The sequence below is a fragment of the Panthera leo genome, chromosome D1 (assembly GCF_018350215.1).
Source record: "Panthera leo isolate Ple1 chromosome D1, P.leo_Ple1_pat1.1, whole genome shotgun sequence".
Classification (NCBI taxonomy): Eukaryota; Metazoa; Chordata; class Mammalia; order Carnivora; family Felidae; genus Panthera; species Panthera leo.
In genome coordinates, this window is record NC_056688.1 from 87,219,448 (window position 1) to 87,242,366 (window position 22,919).

At 37.1% G+C, this 22,919-nt stretch overlaps 1 pseudogene; it reads left to right on the forward strand.

The window, feature by feature from the left end:
* Positions 1-349: 349 nt before the first annotated feature.
* Positions 350-442, forward strand: LOC122201576 (annotated as a pseudogene).
* Positions 443-22,919: the final 22,477 nt, after the last annotated feature.

Genomic DNA, 22,919 nt, shown 5'->3' on the forward strand with positions numbered 1-22,919 from the left:
ATGAATAAATAAAATTCTCACTCTTTTGAGGTCTGGAATGAAAAGCTCTACCTCACCATTAATTAAACACAAATTAAAATAAGGGATGCCTATTACCACCATTTGGATTGGCAAATAATTTGGAGAGGGTAAAATACAGTGTTAGTATAGTAGAGGCAGCTCTGCCAGAAGAAGTACTCTGTAGGCACTCTACAGCACTCAGCAGCCCTGGATGGGGGAGAAGGAACAGCTGGCTGACATTCACAGTAAGACCATGCATTGGTACTGCCCTGCTGAGGAGTGATTTGGCAACATGTGCCAATAATGTCTTCATGTTCTTGACTCAACAATTTATCCTAAGGAAACGATGATCACTTCTCGGCCTTTTGGCTAAGATCAAGTGTAGTGTCCTAGGGAAATGATGAGGTATATATTTCCAAAAAATTGTTGATGGAAACATTATTTATAATCAGAAAACTTGGAAACGAGCATACAAAATATGGTACTGATTAAATTAACTATAGCACATCCACACAAAGAATATTTAATGACATAGGAAAAGATTCCATAATGTGTGAAAAAAATATAGTAGCTATAAAACATTGTTGAAAATATTTTTTTAAAAATATTTATTTTGGGGGCGCCTGGGTGGCTCAGTCGGTTGAGCGTCCGACTTCGGCTCAGGTCACGATCTCGCGGTCTGTGAGTTTGAGCCCCACGTCAGGCTCTGGGCTGATGGCTCAGAGCCTGGAGCCTGCTTCCAATTCTGTGTCTCCCTCTCTCTCTGCCCCTCCCCCGTTCATGCTCTGTCTCTCTCTGTCTCAAAAATAAATGAATGTTAAAAAAAAATTTTTTTTTTTAAATATATTTATTTTGGAGAGAGTGGAAGCAGGTGAGGGGCAGAGAGAAAGAGACGGTGGGGGGCGGGGAGGGGGGCGGGAACAGAGGATCCAAAGTGGGTTCTGCACTGAGAGACTGACAGCAGTTAGCTGGAGTCCAGAGTGGGGCTCAAACTCATGAACCATGAGATCATGACCTGAGCCGAAATCCGACACTCAACCGACTGAGTCACCCAGGTGGCCCTGATGAAAGAAATTTCAAAAGACACAAATAAACAGAAAAACATCTTGTGTTCAGGATTGGAAGATGTAATATTGTTGAAATGTCAATATTATCAAAATTGATAGAGATATAATACAATCCTTATGAAAATGTCAGGGGCATTTTTTTGCAGAAATAGAAAAATCGCCATAAAATTCAAACAAAATCTTAAGGGACAGCAAATAGCTAACACAATTTGAACAAAGAACAAAGCTGGAGGTTTCACACTTCCTGATTTCAAAACTTATAACAAATCTACATTAATCAAAACAGGGTGGTACTGGCATAAAGGCAGACATGTAGACCAATGGAATAGTATAGAGAACCTATAAATAAGCCCTATGATATATGGTCATATGATTTTCAACAAGGGTGCCAACACTATTAAATGAGGAAAAGACAATCTTTTCAACAAATGGTGATGGGAAAACTGAATATTCACAGGCAAAGGAATGAAGTTGGATCCATACCCTGCAACATATTAAAAAAATCAACTCAAAATAGACCAAAGACCTGAATGAAGAGCCAAAACGAATAAACTTTTATGAGAAAATGTAGAGGGAAAGCTTCATGATATTGGAACTGGCAGATAATGGAACCAAAAGCAAAGGCAACAAAAGTAAAAATGGATAAGTTGGCCTAAATCAAAATTTAAAACATCCATGCATCATAGGGCACGATCAACAGAGTATCCGGTATGTATATCTATATCTATATCATCTATATCTATATCTATATCTATATCTATATCTATATCTATATCATCTATATATCTATATCATTTATCTATATCTGTCTATATATATCTATATATCTGTATCCGTATATCTACATCTATCTATATCTATATCTGTATCACCTATATCTCCTAAAATACAACAACTAGACAGATAACCCAATTTAAAAATGGACAAAAGACTTCAATAGACATTTCTCCAAAGAAGATATACAGACAGCCAACAAGTACATGAAAAGCACAAGTGAATGTCACTGATCTTTCGGGAAATGCAGATCAATGCCCCAATGAGATAGTACCTCACACCTACTGGGATGGGAGAAAGAGAGAAAGAAAGAAAGAAAGAAGAAAAAAGGAAGAAATAAAGGGAAAGAAAAATCACAAGTGCTCGTATGATGTGGAAAAATTGGAACCCTTATGCATTGTTGGTGGGAATGTAATATGGTGCAGCTGCTATAAAAAACAAAATGATGAATCCTCGAAAAATTAAAAATGGAATTACTATCTGATCCAGCAATTCCACTTCTGGATATATACACAAGAGAATTGAAAGCAGGATCTTGAAGAGATATTATGCTCCTGTCCATGGAAGCATTATTCACAATAGCCAAAAGATGGAAGCAATCCAAATGTCTATCAATGGATGATGGATAAAGTAAATGTGGTATATACATACAATGAAATATTGTTCAGTCTTAAAAGGAAGACAATTCTGACACATGCTGCAACACGGATGAATCTTGAAGACATTATAATAAGTGAGATATGCCAGTCACAAAAAGGACAAATACTGTATGATTCCACATACAAATGCACCCAGAGTACTCAAATTCATAGAGTAGAATGGTGGTTTCCAGGGCCCGAGGAGAGAAGAGTATGGGAAATTATTGTTCAATTAATCAGATTTGCAATTTGAAAAGAGTTCTGGAGGTTGGTTGCACAGCAATGTGAGTATGTTTATCATTACTGAACTATACATCTAAAAATAATTAAGATGGTAAATTCTATGAATATGTATTTTGACACAATTAAGATACATTTTTATGAAAATTTAAACATAAAAATAAAAAGATAAATTGTATATATATGGAATTATTTCATTTTTTATTAAAATTTTTTTTTAATGTTTATTTATTTTTGAGAGAGAGATAAAGCACCAGCAGGGGAGGGGCAGAGAGAGAGGGAGACACAGAATCTGAAGCAGTCTCCAGGCTCTGAGCTGTCAGCACAGAGCCCAACATGGGGCTCGAACTCAGGGACTGCGAGATCATGACCTGAACCGAAGTCGGACACTTAACTAAGCCACCCAGGCGCCCCTGTATGGAATAATTTCAATTTAAAAATAGGTTAAAATATAGGTGAACATATATATGAATAGAGAGAGAGAACTTATATGTTACTGTATAGAGAGATGCAGAGGAAAAAAACTGGAAAGAAATACACCAAATGTTAGCAATGATTCTCTGTGGGTCAGTTGAATTAAGAATGATTTCTATTTCCCTCATTATACTTGCTCTGTATTTTTCAATGTCTAACAATGAATATATCCAATATATCTTTTAAATCAGAAAATTTTTTAAAAATAGAAGTAGTACTCTTAAAAATTAAATACTTGTTTGGTAAAACTCATGATAAATTTTTTAAACAGATGAGACTAGTAAAGATCAGGAAAAAATATTAGAAACATTCATAATAGGATTAATCTCCACAAAACATAAAAAGTTACTACAAATCAATAAAAAAAAATCAACTTCTCCGAACAAATACAGGCCTCTTACCTACAAATAATCACTTCACAGAGGAAAATAAATAAAAATAGCCAATAAATAGAGGTTTATTGTCATTAGCAACCGAGGAGATATAAACTGTAGCAATAAAATATCTTAAACAATCTAATCAACAGAAATTAAAATAATGGATAACATCAACTCTTAATGAATATTCAGAGATAAGGACACTGTTCTACTCTATTGGTGGGTCTTCACAATGGCCAAGCATTTTGGAAATCAAAGAGGCATTTATGTATTAAATTTTAAAATTCACATCTACTTTGACCAAATAGTTTTATTTCTAAGAATCCATTCTAAAGAAATACTCTTACATTCACAAAGAAGTGTGTGTACTTATTACTTTACCATTTTGAAATAACAAAAAAACTAGAAATAATCTAAATGTCTACCAATGGGTAAATAAATTATGATAATTTGTACTATGTAATAGTATCTTGTAGTTCAAAAGAATCTATGAGGCCTCTATGTATTAACTTGCAAAGAATTTTGAAGACATAGAAAAGAAGACAAGGAAAATTATTATGAAAGAAAAAAACGTTTTAATGTGTATGTGTGTACAAGTACATATATAGCATTCAAACCAAACTGTTGAAAGAGGTTTTCTCTGGACAGAAAATTTGAAGGTAGATGAAGAGTGATTTTTATATTTTGTTCTGTATATTTCTCTAATGTTTGCATTTATAATGAGAATGTGTTCATGTAATACTTATGAAAAGGTATTTTTATCAATAAATAAAAACAAAAATATTTTAGGTAATAAAGATTTTTTAAATTTAAATTTTAGTTGGTTAACATAGAGTGCAATATTGGTTTCAGTAATAAAAGATATTTTTAAAACCAAAGACATCAATTGATTGGTTTTAGGAGGGAAGATTGGATTTTTTAAAGCAATAATCTTTTTTTTTAACGTTTATTTATTTATTTAAGTAATCTACACACTCAATGTGGGGCTGGAACTCACAACCCCAAGATCAAGAGCTGCATGCATTTCCAACTGAGCCAGCCAGGTGCCCCTAGAGCAATAATCTTTTGAAAGTCAGAGTTGTGAGGATGATAACGTCTGATAATATGGTAATTTACTTATTATAATTTTCTAAAAAAAAATTTTTTTTAATGTTTATTTATTTTTGAGAGAGGGAGAGACAGAGTGTAAGCTGGGGAGGGGCAGAGAGAGAGAGGGAGACACAGAATCCGAAGCAGGCTCCAGGCTCCAGGCTCCGAGCTGTCTGCACAGAGCCTGACACAGGGATCAAACTCACGAACCATGAGATCATGACCTGAGCCAAAGTCGGACACTCAACCGACAGAGCCACCCAGGTGCCCCACTTATTATAATTTTCATCCGTCCATACTGTTTTCTTGGTCATCTCAACATAGGAAACTTTTTAGTGATCATGGAGTTGATGACACTAAATACCAGCCACCTAATATTTAGTACTCAAAATACATGTTGTTTTATAAAAATATGCTAAAGTTTTAATGGTAGCATCCATGGGAGGATGTTTAGCATCCTTTATTTCCAGGCACCAAATGCTACTACCTCCACCCAGTCATTGAATAAATCAAAATTGCCCACGCTCCTCAGCCCCACGTTTCCAAATAGTTGTGCAGTAAGGTTTCTGATTTAGGACTACGAGCTTCAGTAGTGAGGACATTTACTATTGTTGTTAAACAAGAAGCTTGAGACCTGGTAGTTCCACGGTTGATGCAGTAGCTTACAAATGTTATGAAGAACCCAGGATCTTTCCATCTGTTTGAATTCTACTATCTGTAATATGTTGTTTTCTCACCCTCAGTCTAGCTGCTGATGGTAACAAGATGGTTGCCTCAGCTCCAGGACTAATGCTCTCAAACAACTGTGTCCACAGGCAAGAAAAGGGCAATTTTTCTTCATGGGTCCCATTTAATTTAATTTGTTTAATTTAATTTAATTTTAATTTAATTTTTACTTTTTAAATGTTTATTTATTTTGAGAGAGAGAGCACATGCACCTGTGAGCAGGGGAGAGGCAGAGAGAGAGAGAGAGAGAGAGAGAGAGAATCCCAAGCAGGCTCCCACTTGGGGCTTGATCTCACTCACCTTGAGATCATGATCTGAGCTGAAATCAAGAGTTGGATGCTTAACCGACTGAGCCACTCAGGCACCCCCTAGGGTACCATTTTATTTTATTTTATTATTATTTTTTCATTGTTGTTTTAATTTGTTATTTCTTTTTTTTAATATATGAAATTTATTGTCAAATTGGTTTCCATACAACACCCAGTGCTCATCCCAAAATGTGCCCTCCTCAATACCCATCACCCACCCTCCCCTCCCTCCCACCCCCCATCAACCCTCAGTTTGTTCTCAGTTTTTAACAGTCTCTTATGCTTTGGCTCTCTCCCACTCTAACCTCTTTTTTTTTTTTTTTTCCTTCCCCTCCCCCATGGGTTTCTGTTAAGTTTCTCAGGATCCACGTAAGAGTGAAACCATATGGAATCTGTCTTTCTCTGTATGGCTTATTTCACTTAGCATCACACTCTCCAGTTCCATCCACGTTGCTACAAAAGGCCATATTTCATTCTTTCTCATTGCCATGTAGTACTCCATTGTGTATATAAACCACAATTTCTTTATCCATTCATCAGTTGATGGACATTTAGGCTCTTTCCATAATTTGGCTATTGTTGAGAGTGCTGCTATAAACATTGGGGTACAAGTGCCCCTATGCATCAGTACTCCTGTATCCCTTGGATAAATTCCTAGCAGTGCTATTGCTGGGTCATAGGGTAGGTCTATTTTTAATTTTCTGAGGAACCTCCACACTGCTTTCCAGAGTGGCTGCACCAATTTGCATTCCCACAAACAGTGCAAGAGGGTTCCCTAGGGTACCATTTTAAAAGGAGAATAAATTTTTTTTAGAGATCCCTCAATAGACTTTCCAGTCAGTCTCCTAACAAGGATTGGGTACTTGGCTTTGCTCTTCCTACCTAGAGAGGAGATGAAGAGAGTAATATCTGGTACCTGCAGCTTTTATAAGGGGGGGGGGGGGGCAAGCTTGGTGGTCTTAGTGAATGGCTGTTGATATTCTAATGTCTTCAGATTTGACTGAAGTGAGAGATTGTCTTCCAGTCAAGAAAAGACTTAATGTTCCAATGAATACATAGTACCACTTTTTGTTCTGGAAAAGACAAAAGTTCCAATGACTTAGTGCTTTTTATACTCTTAACTTCATCATGCTCCACTTTCATTTTTTGTGGTTTTTATAATCAACTAGATTCAAAAAGAACTTCAGAAGGAGATAGCATGGGAACTAAATCACTTGGGCTCTAGGAGGCAAGAAGTTTTAATGTCTGCAGTTCATGCTTATTGTATCTACCCTAGCTTCACTTTTTCCTCTCAGGGGGCTGAACTGGAGTAGGTGTTGTAGGATAGCACAGTAGTTCTGGATTATGCCTTCTGGTATATTCCTAGCTCTGCCAAATGGCAGCAATATGATTAAGTTTCTTCATCTATAGGCACTGAAAAAAAATCTCGGCCCTCATAGAGTTTACATTTTAACACAGGGACACAAATAACACTATATAACAGATTTAAAGTATGTAGGATGTTAGGCAATGATTGCTATAGAAAAAAATCGAGTAAGGGACACCTGGTATATTGGGATGATGAGGGCAGGCTGCAGTATTGCAGGATGGTCAGGGGTAGTCTTATTGAGAAGATGATCTGTGAGAAAAGACTTGAAGAAAGTGAAAGAATGAGCCATGTGGTTGTATGGGTGAAGAGTATGGGTGAACAGAGGAAGAGCTAGGCCCTAAGGTGAAAGTACCAGGATAAGAGAATGACCAGTATTATATGACATCAGGGATGTTAATGGTGGCTGGGTGAAGTGATTGAAAGAGGGAATAGTAGGAGATAGGGTCATGGAAGCAAGGAGAGCACAGACGACATAGAGCCTTGTTGGTTGTTGTTAGGACCTTATTCTGAGTATAATGGGGAGACATGGAGGGTTTTGAGTAGAAGTGGGACATTCTCTGACAGATTTTTAAAAGACCCCCTTGATTGTTTTTCATGTTCTGAGAATGGAGGAGGGGGAAGGGTGGAAGTAGGCAGGTCAGTTAGGTAGCTACTGTAGGCACCTGGGCATCACAAGGGGGTTTGGACTCGTGTGCTAGCAGTGAAGGAAGTAAGAAGTGGCAAAACTCTGGACATATTTTGAAGGTAGAATTGGCAGAGTGTAATGATAGACGGGATATATGACTGGTTTGGAGTGGCCATCAACTGAGTGAGACTGTGGGTAAAGCAGGTTTGGGAAAGAATGTCAGAAGTTTTATTTTGGATATGTCAAGTTTGAAATGCTTATAAGACATTTAAGAAGAGATATCAACTAGATCTTTGCTATATTGTCTTATAGTTTTACGTTTTAATTTTTTAAAGTGTTTATGTATTTATTTTGAGGGGACAAAGAAAGAGAGTCTCCCAAGCAGGCTCTGCACTGTCAGCAGAGAGCCCATCTCAGGGCTTGATCCCATGAACCGTGAGACCATGACCTGAGCTTGGATCATGAGTTGATCAAGAGTCGGATGTTCAACAGACTAAGCCACCCAGACACTCTGATCATTGCATGTCAAAGCCTTTAATTCAATGCCTATAAAGTGATAAATGTTCAATAATGTTAACTACAAAGATGATGATAATTTTCATCACTCACCTCTGAGGGCTCTCTGACTCCCAATTTAGCCATCCTATCCCTTTAATTCAGCGAAAATAAAGTTGGGTTTTCCACTGCTCCATCTTGATTTCTATTTATAGCACAAACAATATAGTCCAACATTAGAGCAAAATTTAAAAAGAATATCTCATAATCTTACTAACTATACTGTTTTTATTTTTCTACATGTTTCTCATTTGTCTCATTTTGAAAACAATTTAAAATAGTTGAATCATAGTGTATATGTACATATATATCCTGGTTAGTTCCAGTAATATTATCCCATAAGTTATTTTTCAAGTTGCTACATAGTTTCAATATTTACAATCTTTAGTGGTTGCAAAATAATCCATATTTACTTGTGCTTTTGCTGTTGTTGTTCATTAGACTATTTGTCAATCTAGCAGTCTTATAACTAGGACTGAAATCTCATGCATTTACAATTTTTTTCCTCCTAGGATATATTGCCAAGAGCAGAATTACTGGGTCAAAGGGTATGAACATTTTTATAACTCTCAATATACAATGCCAAATTGTGAAAGGGTTGTACCAATTTACAATGGCAAAGGTTGGAGTTTTTTCATAAGAAAAAAAAAAAAAACCCTAAAATCAAACACATGAAACCAGAGACATTTATAAAACAGATTTCCTAATTCCATTTTAATGAAAATCTACCCATACATGTTTTCAGGTAAGCCACACAGCCTCGGCTCATTTTTCTAGTCTACTTGATCTCTATGTTACACTTAGATTGTAGCCTGAGTTCGGACTTGCTTGTTGCTAGATATGGGGAATGATCTGATACAGTCTTTTTGTTACTTATACTGAGAATTGACTTTAAAAATCATTTAATTAAAGACTCATACATTCCCTTTTATATCCTTACTGTCTTATTCAGATGTTCTAGTTTTATGTCTGACTCCAGCTCTTTTAATGCACCAGGGGATAATCAATGATTTAATCTGGCCCCACCCCCACTGCCCTGGCTTAGGTTAGCTATTCAAAGACATTTAAGAGGCAGAATTAACTGGCCTTGGTGATTAGCTGAATAGCTAATGCCCTTCCTCTTAAAGGGTAAAGGGAAGCAGGTGGGGGACACTGAAGTAAAAACCAGGCAAGCTGGTTCAGACTGGGTTGGTTATGCCTTCAAGGTAACACTATAAGGGCAGGAGCAGTAAAAGCTAGTATATCACTCTTTTCAGGCCACAATAATGTTGCTCAACAAACTACCCCAAAACTCAGTGGTTAAATCTCCAATCATTGTTATTCCTCTTCCTTTCTCTTATTTTCCCTTTCTTCCTTCCCTGAACAATTTGGTCCTGAAGCTATTAGGTATGGCCGAACAAGCTATCATCTACGCCTGGTTGAGTAGGGGGGAAACTATGGTGGCCAAAGCAGGCTCTGAACACAGTGAGTGCTGGAGCCTGAATAGGCTAAAGAAGGTGTCTGCTTGGGGTATGGCCTTATTGAGGAGCCAAAGCCTGCGTAGGGTAAGAGAACATCTGGATGGGGGAGGTGGGGTGGCAGAGATGGGGATTGGCTACATGTAGAGGGGTTCATAAAATAATTATATGGAGGAGAATGGGAGAATGGTTTGTTGCTATTGGAAATAAAGGACACAAAATATAAAAAGGAAAAAAAAAACTAGAATTATTCCTGTGCTACTGGGTTGTAGTAGGAAGTACCAAGTGGAACTCATGGCTTCCAGTATATTGTATATATTATATATTGAAATGAATCATATTCAGTTACATATGTTATATGTATTATATTGAATAATGCTATTATATACACATATATTCTAGAATTAGATTAGATAGTAGTAATGGTTGCACGACATACGAATATACTAAAAGTCACTGAATTGTATACTTCAAAATGGTGAATTTCATGTTATATGTATTATATCTCAATAAAAAATGTATGTGTATAGATTATTAGATAAATGAGGGAGAGAAATATAGTTGTATGCCCATTTCCCAGCTCTGTCCACTGAAGGAAACTAAGCCGTGACACCCCAATACCAATGAGCATGCCCAGTGACAAGATTTTGATTTTTAAATATCATTCTCTATTAAAAAGAATCAGGACTGTTTAGGGGTGCCTGGGGGACTCAGTTGGTTAACTATCTGACTCTTGATTTCAGCTCAGGTCATGATCTCATGGTTCAGGAAATGGAGCCCCACATTGGGCTCCTGTGCTGATGGTGTGGAGCCTGCTTAAGATTCTCTCTCCCTGTCTCTCTGCCCCTCCTTCACTCATATGTGGGTGCACACACACTCTCTCTCTCAAAATAAATACATAATTTTTAAAAGAATAAATCTTAAAAAAATAAGAATCAGGACTATTTAAAAGAATGGTAGTTTCTAGGTCTGACACAGGAAAAGGACAAGATGATCTTGGGATATCTTATTGTGTCAGAAAGTAAGGAAGTAGTCAAAGAATGCTGGGGACATGTCAGAAGATGCAGACACCAGCTTGAAGGGGCCCCCATTGGCCAACTCTGAAGGAATCTGAGCATCAGTATAAATGATGAAAGTAACAATGTAAAATGTAAAAAAAGTAAATGATGAAAGATTACAATCTTTTGAATAAAATACAAAACCGTAAGTCTACACTGCTATAAATCATTGGTTAAACTAAAAGTTTGATGAGGAATAGGCCATTTACATAGCATCCACAAAATATTTACTGATTATTTGGGAAAATGGAAACGTTTATAGTGGAGAAGACTCGCAGACACCACTTTAATCAAGTATTAAGTGAACATCATCGGTAATTGAAATCAGGTGCCACTGGACAAGGTGAGGTAGGAAAAAAACAGCATCACTTCTGTGATTCCTTCCAGAAGGGGAGGAAGGCATACATAAGCAAGCGAGCCTAGTAGGGAGTATGAAAACCCAAGTGTGGTGAAGAATGAATCTCCACAGAGGAAGGCCTGATGCCCTAACTAGGCAAGGAGAGCATCCACTTATGGGGGTGGTCTGGTTTGGGGCACCAGAGCCCAAGAAAGGTACAGAGAAGTGGCCTGAAAGGGGATGTTGGAGCCCAAGTGGGCTAAAGTGATTGTTCATGCAGGGAAACGGGATCCGGATGGGTGAGGAGGACTTCTCTGTTTAGGAGTGGCCTTGACCAAGGTGTCAGAACCCACGCAAAGTGTCTACATGGACAGGAGGCCCCGTGTGGGGAATCAGAACTAAACAGGAGGAGCATCAATTATGCCTAAGCATTTTATATTCAAACTACAGAAACCCAAAGACAAAGAGAAAATCTGGAAGAAGCCAGAGGGCAAAAAAATCACCTTACCTATCATATTACAGAAATAAAATTCATCAGAAACCATTTAAGCAAGATTAGAGTGGAGTGAAATATTTATATGTTAAGAAAAAAACCCCACCAACCTAGTGAATAGAGTGAATAATATAGTGATAGTTTCCAGTGAGATTATCCTTGAAAAGTGATGGAGACATGAAGATTTCCACAAACAAACAAAAACTCAGGGAATTTACTGCAAGCACAACTACCCTACAAGAAATGTTAAAAGAAAAATTTCAGGCAAAAGGAAAATTATATAGATCAAAAATTTAGATTTCTATAAAGAAGAGAAGAGCATTGGAGAAGGAATAAATGACAGTAAAATAAAATGTTTTATTTTTCTTAGTCTTAATTGATTTTAAAAGATAACTACTCATTTAATACAATGATAGTAACCATGTACAGAGTGGTTAGAACACATGGACAAGTGAAATGAATGACAGAAATTTCACAAGGGACAAGAAAGGAAGATTTGGGAATATTCTGTTGTAAGACATCTGTACTATATGTGAAAACAAGTAGTGTAATTTGGAAGTGTACTTATATTAGTTAAAAATGTACATTGTAAACTTTAGGGCAACCACTAACTTTTTTTTTTTTCTGAAGAGTAAATTGATATACCGTGACAGAAGATAAAATGAAATCATATAAAATGTTCCATTAGAACCACAGAAAGCAGAAAAAGAAAAAACAAATACAACAAATAGAAAATGATAACATAAGAGGAACAGGACATCTGACGAGGTGTCAGAGATTAAGCCAAGTGAAGAGGGCATCCATGCATGAGGGTGACTCAGAACAGGGTTTTGGAGGTAAAGCAGGGTGTGGAAGGTATCCACACAGGGAGAGGATCAGCAGCAGTGATGGAAGGCTAACTGTGTAAAGAGAAACTTCATTAAGTTTTTATTAAGTAAATATATTAAGGATATAATTATATAAATATAATTAAGGATAATATGAGCCAGGTTTCTCAGTGTCAGAAAGGAAATTACAAATATGGAAAGGGAGAAAACTAAGATGAAAGTTCTAGAATCGTCAGATATTGGGTTCTAAATACTATTCTCCACTAAAAGAACCAGAGAGTTCCTTAAAGAAATGGTTGATTGCATGGTTGGTGCAAAGGAAATAAAAGATGAGCCTGGACTGTACTATATTAGAATGTAAGGAAGTGTTCAAAGAATGGAGTCATGTCAAAAAAGATACAGAAGCCAGCATGAATGGGCTCCCATAGGCCAAATGGGAAAAGTTAAACATTCATGCAAAATAATAATAGCAGCAGGTTAGAAACCCTTGAATAAAATGGGAACCATGAGTTTGTATTATAAATAAATGAAGAAATTGAGAATTTGACAAGGAATGGGAAATGTAGATAGTTTTTAAAAACTCCTACAAAATGATTATTACAAAGGAGGGAAAGAGAAACTTCACAGTGGAAAAATCTAGTGGACCCCTCTTTTTGTCAAGTGACCAAAGCAAATATCATCAATAATGAGAAAATTGTGTGCCACCTAATAGGTTGCAATAAGAATACAGCATTACGTCAGACATATTCCTGCCAAAGATGTATAATTTGAACCTACTCATGAGGAAACATCAGAAAAACATAGTACGAGGGACATTCTACAAAATGACTCTCTCGGGAGGGCCTGGGTGGTGCAGTCAGTTACCTGTCCAACTCTTGATTTGGGCTCAGGTAATGATCTCACAGTTCGTGGGATCCAGCCCCACGTCAGGCTCTGTGATAACAGAGACTCCCTCTCTCTGCCCCTCCTCTGTGCGCATGCTCTCTCGCTCTCTCTCTTCCTCTCAAAATAAATAAATAGACTTAAAAAAATAACTGTCCTGTGATTTTCAAAAGTGTCACAATTATGAAAATCCAAGAAAGACTAAGGAACTGTTTGGGGCTAAAGGAGACTAAAGTGACATAACAACTAAATGAAAACACTGTGGAATGGATCCTTTGACAATAAAAACCATTATTAGGACAACTGATGAACTTGAATGGTGTCTAAGGATTAGATGGTAGTAACGTATCAATGTAATTTCCTCATCTTGATAGCTGTATTGTGATTATGTAGAATATTCTTCTCTGTAAGAAATACACACTTAAGTATTAAGGGGCCAATGATGGGACATTACGTTAGCATCTGACTCTAATGATTCAGGGGGTAATTCTTTGTACTGTACTTGCAAGTTCAAGTTTCAAACTATTTAAAAATAAAATAATCTATGGGAAGAAAAAAAGTAAGTAAACTTTTATATTTATCCATATGTATATGTAGAGAAAGAACTAAAAGATACACATTAACCTATTAACTGTTGTTAATTTGGGGAGGGAATTATGAGCTGGAATAGGAGTGAAAAGAGACTGTAAGATGTTACTCTCTAATTTTCTGTATTTGAAACTCTCAACAACAACAAAAAGTCAAGCTGTACTTCTAAAGAAAAAGGACCTCACTTGAAATGACTAAACTTTGAAGAGTTACTAGTCATAAACAATACTTCTGGTACTCCGAGGTATCCAGACTGATGGTTTTAAAAGATTTTATACTAGCTCCCACTGTAGAACTAGATACATTTGACCCTCAAACACCACGGGTTTGAACTGCATGGGTCCACTTAAAAAAAAAAATTTTTTTTTAATGTTTATTTATTATTAAGAGAGCGTGAGCAAGGGAGGGGCAGAGAGAGAGGGAGACACAGAATCGGAAGCAGGCTCCAGGCTCTGAGCTGTCAGCACAGAGCCCAACGGGGGTGGGGGGTGGGGGGGCTGGAACTCACAAACCACAAGATCATGACCTGAGCCAAAGTCAGACGCTTAACCAACTGAGCCACCCAGGCGCCCCTGCATGGGTCCACTTAAACACGGATTTTTTTTCAATAAATACAGTATGGTACTGTAAATCTATTTTCTCCTTTTTAAAAAATTAAAAAAATTGTTTTAATGTTTATTCATTGTTGAGAGAGAGAGAGAGAGAGAAAGACAGAGCATGAGTGGGGGAGGGGCAGAGGGAGAGGAAACACAGAATCCGAAGCAGGCTCCAGGCTCTGAGCAGTCAGCGCAGAGCCTGACACGGGGCTTGAACTCACGGACTGTGAGATCATGACCTGAGCCGAGTTGGATGCTTAGTCAACTTGAGCTACCCAGGTGCTCCTCTATTTTCTCCTTCTTATGATTTTCTTAATGACATTTTCTTTTCTCTAGTTTACTTTATTGGGAGAATACAGTATGTAATACATGTAACAGACAAAAGTATGTGTTAATCTACTGTTTATGTTATTGGTAAGGATATTGGTCAACAGTGGGCTATAAGTAGTCAAGTTTGGGGGGATTGTATTGTATGTAGATTTTTGACTGCATGGCGGGTGTAACCCCTGCATTGTTCAAAGGTCAACTATATTGCAATATTGCTTCTATCTATAGAGTCTGTTTTGAAAGAGTCAGCCAGCCTTATCGTAGCTAAATGTAGCCACCAATTTGCTTTTTGTTTACTTTCTCTAACCGGTCCTTCATAGATGTTTGGGAAATTTTAAGTACTTGATTCAACAGAACTGGCTTGTATTGTGTTCATATAACCAGAGGCGTAAAGCGATCAGTACACATTTAACAAAGAAACAAAAATGAATGAGTACAGTGTTGTGAGGGGCGTATACACTAAGTTTAAATAAAAGCCTGAACTCGTTTCTTAACTCCTGATGAGTTCACAAGAATTTAATAACTGTTTGAGGTAAGGGTTCTACACTGAACTTTACATTAACACTAGACTAGAATTTAAGTTGCCCTGTGTTTTACTATAAATGTAAAGGAAGAAAAAAAGGAAGAGAAGAGGAAGAGAGAATTTTAAAGCCATAGTGCAGTGTTTTCTATCAAACCACAAAGTTGTGCAATTACCATTTGTTCTGTTTTTGTTTTTGCTTTTTTTTAAGAAGTGTTGAGAACTCAAAGATAAGTGTGCAGGCAGGGTCAGTTAAAGTTCTTGGATAACATATGTAGAGAAATTTGTTCTCAGAAGCGTTTTATTTGTCTTATTTTTTAATTTTTAAAAATTTTTTTAAGTTTATTTATTTTTGAGAGAGAGAGAGAGAGACAGAGCGTGAGTAGGGGAGGGGCAGAGAGACAGGGAGACACAGAATCCGAAGCAGGCTCCAGGCTCTGAGCTATCAGCACAGAGCCCCACGTGGGGCTTGAACTCACAAGCCGTGAGATCATGACCTGAGCTGAAGTCAGCCACTTAACCCACTGAGTCACCCAGGTGCCCCTCAGAAGTGTTTTAAAGTTATATGCTGCATATATGTGAATTTCTGATGACTCACCATACTAGTTAGAATATAGCACTCGAAACCATCTCAGGACCTCATTCCTAGCCCTGTTTTTTCACTAGCCTGCAGGGACTGCCATATAACATTTAACATTAATAAACACAGCAACAAATATATATGTTTAGGGAAACTCCACAACATGGGAGGTACCTGAGGACAAAGGGAATTTGGGTTTTGGGAACCATTAAGTTTCAGAGTTTTGTTTTGTTTTGTTTTGTTTTTAAACACAAAATTAGGTTTTAGGCTTCTTTTGCAATGCCCAGAGTACCTAGTACTGCGTTTGGCTCACAAAAGTACTTGTTGACTTTAGAAAAACTTACTCTGACATGTGTCCTTAGAGACTTATTTCCCTGTCTTGATTCCCTGAGGCCGGTGTAAAAATAGAACATGACCAAAATGCGTTGCAGAAACAAACTTCTGGAAATATGCAATACTGGGTCATGCTTTTTTACCCTTTCTACCAGTAACAACAGTACAACTATGCACATGGAATTGCAATTTTACCTCATTTAAGTTTTACTAACATCCTGGAAACAAAGATCAGTGTATGCACTTGGTTTTACAGCATTCGAATGTAAGAGTTACTTTTCTTTCAGTTAGTAGTGCTTTCTCATGCAAAAAAAAAAAAAAAAAATACTCTACAGGGTCCATGATTTGATTTTAACGTCTACTAATATTAATAAATACAAGTTTTCAAAAAAACTTTAAAGCATAGTTTTCTACATTCTCTCCAATAAAATCCTATGTAATAGTCATGCACTGATTTAGAGACTGTATTTATTACTCAAAACTCTGATTCTTTAAAGGTTTGAGTTGAACATCATTTTCTTCAGAATGGAGCAAAGCACCATTTATTATTATTATTTTTTGTTTCTAAGCCACCAGTGTTTTTATTTCCATAGCAAGTTGGTTGAGACTGGGCTTTGCCTTCTGACTGCCTTGAGGGCCTCGCCTCACTACTCATTCACTTGTGAATTCAGCCTCCTCAGCTGTGCCTCAGATTCCTTATTTCTAGAAAAACGATAGTTAAATCTATCCTTATGAAGGGATTGTGCAGATCCTATTTATACAATGCTTAGCACAGCGTCTCGGACACAAATTAATCCTATGAAAATATTCTCAACATTGTAGTAAGCTTTTACTAACGATGCAAGGAAAAATGGATCCAGATTTCTAAGAGTTTGAAATCTTAAACCAACTTGCACTAGGATAAGTGCTAAGCTAAGAGCTAACATCTCTATGGCCAGAATGAATTCACAGTAGGAGGAGATTTTTGTGACTGAAGTCCTTGGAGGGGATTTTATGGGGGAGTAGAATCTGCACTGAGCTTTGAAGAATGAGAAATAATAAGAACTTAGAACCTTTTGTAAAATAGAAGCAACTTTGGCCAAACATTTTTTATTTGAAGATTTATTGGGAATCATTCATATATAACCATTTTGATTATTTTGTTTTTATGAAATATTTATATTTGTTTAAAAGTCTTAATTTCTATATAAATGATAACACTCATAATCTAATTAGAGAAAATCCAATTAAATAGTAAGTACTTAATTACGGTTCATTCAGATCTAAAGAACAAACTAATTTACTAACTACTACTAAGTTCCCAGTATGGATATGCCTTTCTTCATTCCTCCTTATGGAAAACTTGTATCTGTTATACACCCTAAGAAAGTGTAATTGATCTGCTGGTACCAGGCTTCACATTGGAATTAGAGGTGTTCACAGCCCATGAAGATATTGTTAGAGAGTTCTGTTTAGTGTTCAGTAGGTAGTAACATATTATGAACATACCATGAACCTTCATCATACACTGTAATTTAAAAAAGAGACGTAGGAACCCAAATCTGAAAAAGACCCTGTACAACCACTTAGGCTGACTTCAGCCTTCTGTGTGTGTGTGTGTGTGTGTGTGTGTGTGTGTGTGTGTTTTAAGGTTAAAAAAAAATTTTTTTTAAGTAATCATGGGGCTCGAACTCACAACTGTGAGATCAAGAGTCATGTGCTCCACTGACTGAGCCAACTAGGCCTCCCTTTTCTGTATTTACATTAGGAAACTAAGTCAGATTCTCCCAAGGATGTAAGTAAACAAGGAGGTGCATTAATTTTTCCAGGCACCTCTGGGATACCACTCTATGCTGTTGCCTTCTTAATCACCAAATTGCCTAAAAAGTGGGAAAATAACATATGTCCCCAAATGTGATTCTTAGGATTAGGCTTATGAAAGTTGAGAAACAGGGAAAGCATATTGCCACAACCTCTGTCAAAAAGCTCTAACTTTTAAAGAACACATTTTGCCCTGTTTAAGGTCCTCAGTGAGTTCATACAGGTTCCAGAACCATCCCGTTACTAAGCCTTTCTACCAATGTGGGTGGTACTCACTCTTCTGACTCCAGGCCTCTCCAAACAGTGCTCCATGTTTCACACTTTTAGCTGATCAAAAACCCTGGTGCCCTTCTTTTAGGGGCTTGCTATACAACAGTCACTTCAATAAAATTATTCTACTAGGGAAACTTGCCTCCCTGCCTCCCTTCAGTATTTTACTGAAAAGACTGTCTATGGCTTGGAGTATTCAGAACATTGAACACCAAGAACACTGTGTTATTCTTGAGAAATTCTCTTCCAAATGTCGACTCTGATAAAGTATTTCACCTCCAGTGAATCATGGGAGTAACAGTCTCTTACAAACCACATATAATGAGATGGAAAAAAGAACAGCCTTGGCAAAATTTAGATCTGTTCAAATGTATTTGTGGCTTAGAAATCTATTGTTAATTTGCACAACATGTTCTGATGGCAGAATGACTTCCTAAATTTGAACTTGAAGTTGACATAAAGAGAAGAAATCTGACACCCCTGTTGCAATCAGCCTATTTTCAACAGTCAGGAAAACAAACTCAAATAAAACTTATCTCTGAATTTTTGGTAGGGTAAAACGGAAGGGATGGTGTCACTTTCCCTTTCTTGGCTTTTTAAAGCTCTAGGAGGACATTTTTTGGGAGTTACGTCCTTTGGTTATAATGAACGTGACAGGCAGATAGATCTCACAGAGATGCTTCAATGTCTGAAAATCTGCAGTTTCCGAGAAGAGCTGGAAATTTCTATTCTAAATGGAGGCTTGGTAAGCAGTCCTGATACATGTTTATTAAATTGGTTTAATTGCTGCTGATTTTCACATTTTGCTTTTGAGTTGAATCTCCAATATTTGACAGTTTTAGCACATGGGTTTCACAAGCAACAAATAAAAAAAGGTATCTTTGCAAATTTCCTCACCATTTAAAAAAACAGTAAGGAATATTTTGAACTTACAGAAAGCACTTGTTTCAACAAATTGGGCTGTTGTCTCAAATAGGAAGAAGCTTTTTGCTAATTGGATGTCTTGGCTTTGAAAAATGGTGAAACGATTTTCAAGCCCCTAAAACGATGAAAAATGGTATAGCGTTTTAGGTATCCTTTGCCAAGAAAACAACTACAGAGTAATGCTAAGATTGGAATGGGCTATTTGGGAAATGATTCTTCAAACTGCAAGTGCTTACAGGTAGCATCTGTTAAATAAATTAAGCTGCCAAAGGAGAACAAATGTGTCACCATGGCCGTATAAGTTGCATTTTTACAAGGGCCAAACAAGAAAATGAAAGAGAGATGAATGGTGATCGCGTGTCTGCTATTGGTGAATTAAAGTGTATTGTAAAGATGGTGAATATATTTTTAATATACACATGTCACTTCATGTCCTCTGGGAAACAGACATCAAGACGGAATTAGAAGTGTAAGAGATGTATTAGGGATAAGGAAGGCCTGTGAGAGATAAAGGGGGGAGAGCAGAAGTCAGTCTGTGAGGAAAGTCTGGCACCTGTGGGAGGAGCAAGGGAAGAACTGAGAATTGAACAGGAAGAGCTCTGGGTTATGTTGTGACGTTGAGAAAGTCTTGGCCCTTCCTACAGAGAGCTGCAGCACAGATTGCCAATAGAAGAGTTCTCTGTTGGCAGGAATGTCCAGACCATAGGCCCCAAACACCACTCACTCATTGGCTTAGAGCTGCCTAGGGAGACTGCCCTGGGTTTGGATGCTGAGACAAATCCTAAGTGAACTGCAGCTGAAGACTACTGACTGATCCCATTCTTCAGCAATTTCTCTCTTCAAAGGGTCTCTGAGCAGAGCAACTCCATCAGTGATGACAGTATGCATTATATCTTGCATATCTTCATCATTATGATGAAGAAAATAGAATTCCATCTGAGTCAAATTTTTTCTGCCTTGATTTGTAAGACACCAATATTATTTTGATAAATTTGCAATTTTTCTTTGCCAAGAGATGCATGGCTTATAATCCAATACACTACCCTTGGATTCAGATGTCTTGCTTCATGCTTTCTGAAGTCAATTTTGGGTTTTCGTTTGCTTTGGGTAAAAATTAATTGGTAATGCAGAGTATGATTTGTCATTTCATAATAATATCTTACTATAGATAGATTCCATGATTATTGTTGGGCAATTGTTAGGTGTTCTTAGTGATGCAATTTTTTAAGTTTATTTATTTTGAGACACACACACACACACACACACACATACACACACACACACACAGAGTAGCAGGGGAGAGTCAGAGACAGAATCCCAAGCAGGCTCTGTGCTGTCATCACAAAGCCTGACACGGGCTTGAACTCACAAACCGTGAGATCATGACCTGAGCTGAGATCAAGAGTTAGACACTTAACTGACTGAGCCGCCCAGATGCCCCTAGTGATGAATTCTGAAACAAATATCTTACTACAAATCTTTGCATTTCTGAATGAGTTTAATTCGACAGCAACTCAAAGTTCCAAGGCACAATGTTTAAAAAAATAAAAAACAACTATTACTCCTTATAACCATATATTTGTGTGATGAAGAGTGTTAATGATACTATACAACCAAAACAAAATATAAAAGTGAATTGGAGGCAGAGGTAGATACAAGACAAATGATTTTACCTAATTTCTGATTTCCATTTTTAACAGTCATCAAATGTTAACAACTTCGTTGTTCTTTTGATTGACTTGATAAAAGTAAATATAAATGAGAAGAACTTATAAAATAGATGTATGTCAAAATTAAATGTATTCTGCATACAATGTTGACTTAAAATGGATTTTACAATTTTTAAATTTGGAGAACCCCTCTTTTACACTATAGATTAAAGGAATTCATTTCTTGGGATGTGATAGAAGGTAGGAGCTTCTTTAGGAAATAAAAAATACTGAAAAATAAAATTCCACAACTGTGAAATGTAAACTGACCGGTTTCTTGAAGACTTACCTGGTTATGTTCAAGCCGTCAGCTGCTGCCACACTCCATCTTTGTAACTCAGTGGAATTGGAATGTTCATGTGAGTGAGAACTGTGGCTGGCAGTCCCACAATCCTCAAATCAATGCCACCAAACCTTTGGGAAATCAAAAACATATCCTTCTTAGCAATTGCTTCAGAAGATGGAAAAGAATATACAGTGAAAAGTAGGTTTCCCTTCTTCCCCTAGTCCCTACTTACCCAGGTTGTTTCCTGGAGACAGCACAGTTATTAGTTGCTTGTTTATTCTTTCAGAGATATTCTATGTATTTGCATATATGCATTTATCCATAAAGCTTTATGTGCCACACTAATGGGAGCATGTTTTCCACAGTGTTCTAGGCCTTGCTTTTATCACAATATAGCTTAGTGGTTGTTCCATATCAGCACATAGAAATCTGCTTCATTTTAATTTTTATTTATTTTTAAGTTTATTTATTTATTTTTGAGGGAGAGAGAGAGAGAGCACAAGCAGGGGAGAGGCAGGGAAGGAGAGGAAGAGAATCCCCAGCAGGCTCCTTGCTGTCATCGCAGAGCCAGACACAGGGCTCTATCTCAGGAATCCTGAGATCATGACCTGAGCTGAAACCAAGAGTCAAGCTTAACTGGCTGAGTGTCCCTGCTTCATTTTAATTTTAATAGCTGCACGGTATTCCATTGTATGGATATGCCATAATTTACCTAACTGGGTTCCTATTTTTTTTTTTAATTTTTTTTTATGTTTACTTATTTCTGAGACAGAGAGAGACAGAGCATGAGTGGGGGAAGGGCAGAGAGAGAGGGAGACACAGAATCAGAAGCAGGCTCCAGGCTCTGAGCTGTCAGCACAGAGCCTGACACGGGGCTCGAACTCACAAACCGTGAGATCGTGACCTGAGCCAAAGTCGGTTGCTCAACCGACTGAGCCACCCAGGCGCCCCATAACTGGGTTCCTATTGATGAGCATTTGGATTGTTCCTAATCTTTTGCTACTATAAACAATGGTGCAAATAATATATTTATATATACAGCATTTCACAAATGTATGACCATATCTATAGGATAAATACCATTGTCTTTTTTGTACCAAATTGGTCTTTTTCTTAATGATTTTTAGAGCTGTATATTCATATAAAGGGAAGTTAACCTTTGATATATAAGTCCCTAATTTTTAAAATTTCATGTTAAACGTGGGTTAGAATCTTTCTATATTAAGTTTTCAATTTCTTAGGAATGTACATAACACAAGGGACAGAGGGATCGTGGAGATCTCAGGTGAGGATTGTCCATCGAAGTTTCCTTATTTAATAGGATATTTTACTTTACACAAATGTAAATTATAATCTGTAAGGACATGTTACATTTTTTATGGTAATTATCCTATGAAATAATTAGTCCATCACACCAGCAAACTTATTTTCTACTTGTTACTTTGTCATTTTTTCTGAATGCCAGTCTTAACAGCCTGTTACGGTATGAACTTGAAGACCTATCAAGAAAGTGAAACCTAAGCAAAGTTGGGCTTTTTGTAACATAATTCCTAGAGACAGATGCAAAGCTGTAATACAACCTAGTATTGCAGGAGTAAATAGAACTATTCTGTAACATTTGATAAGAAGTTAAGGCTTACTGTGCTGTAGATACTTTTGTTGGCATTCAGCGGTTGTGATCTGCAAAATC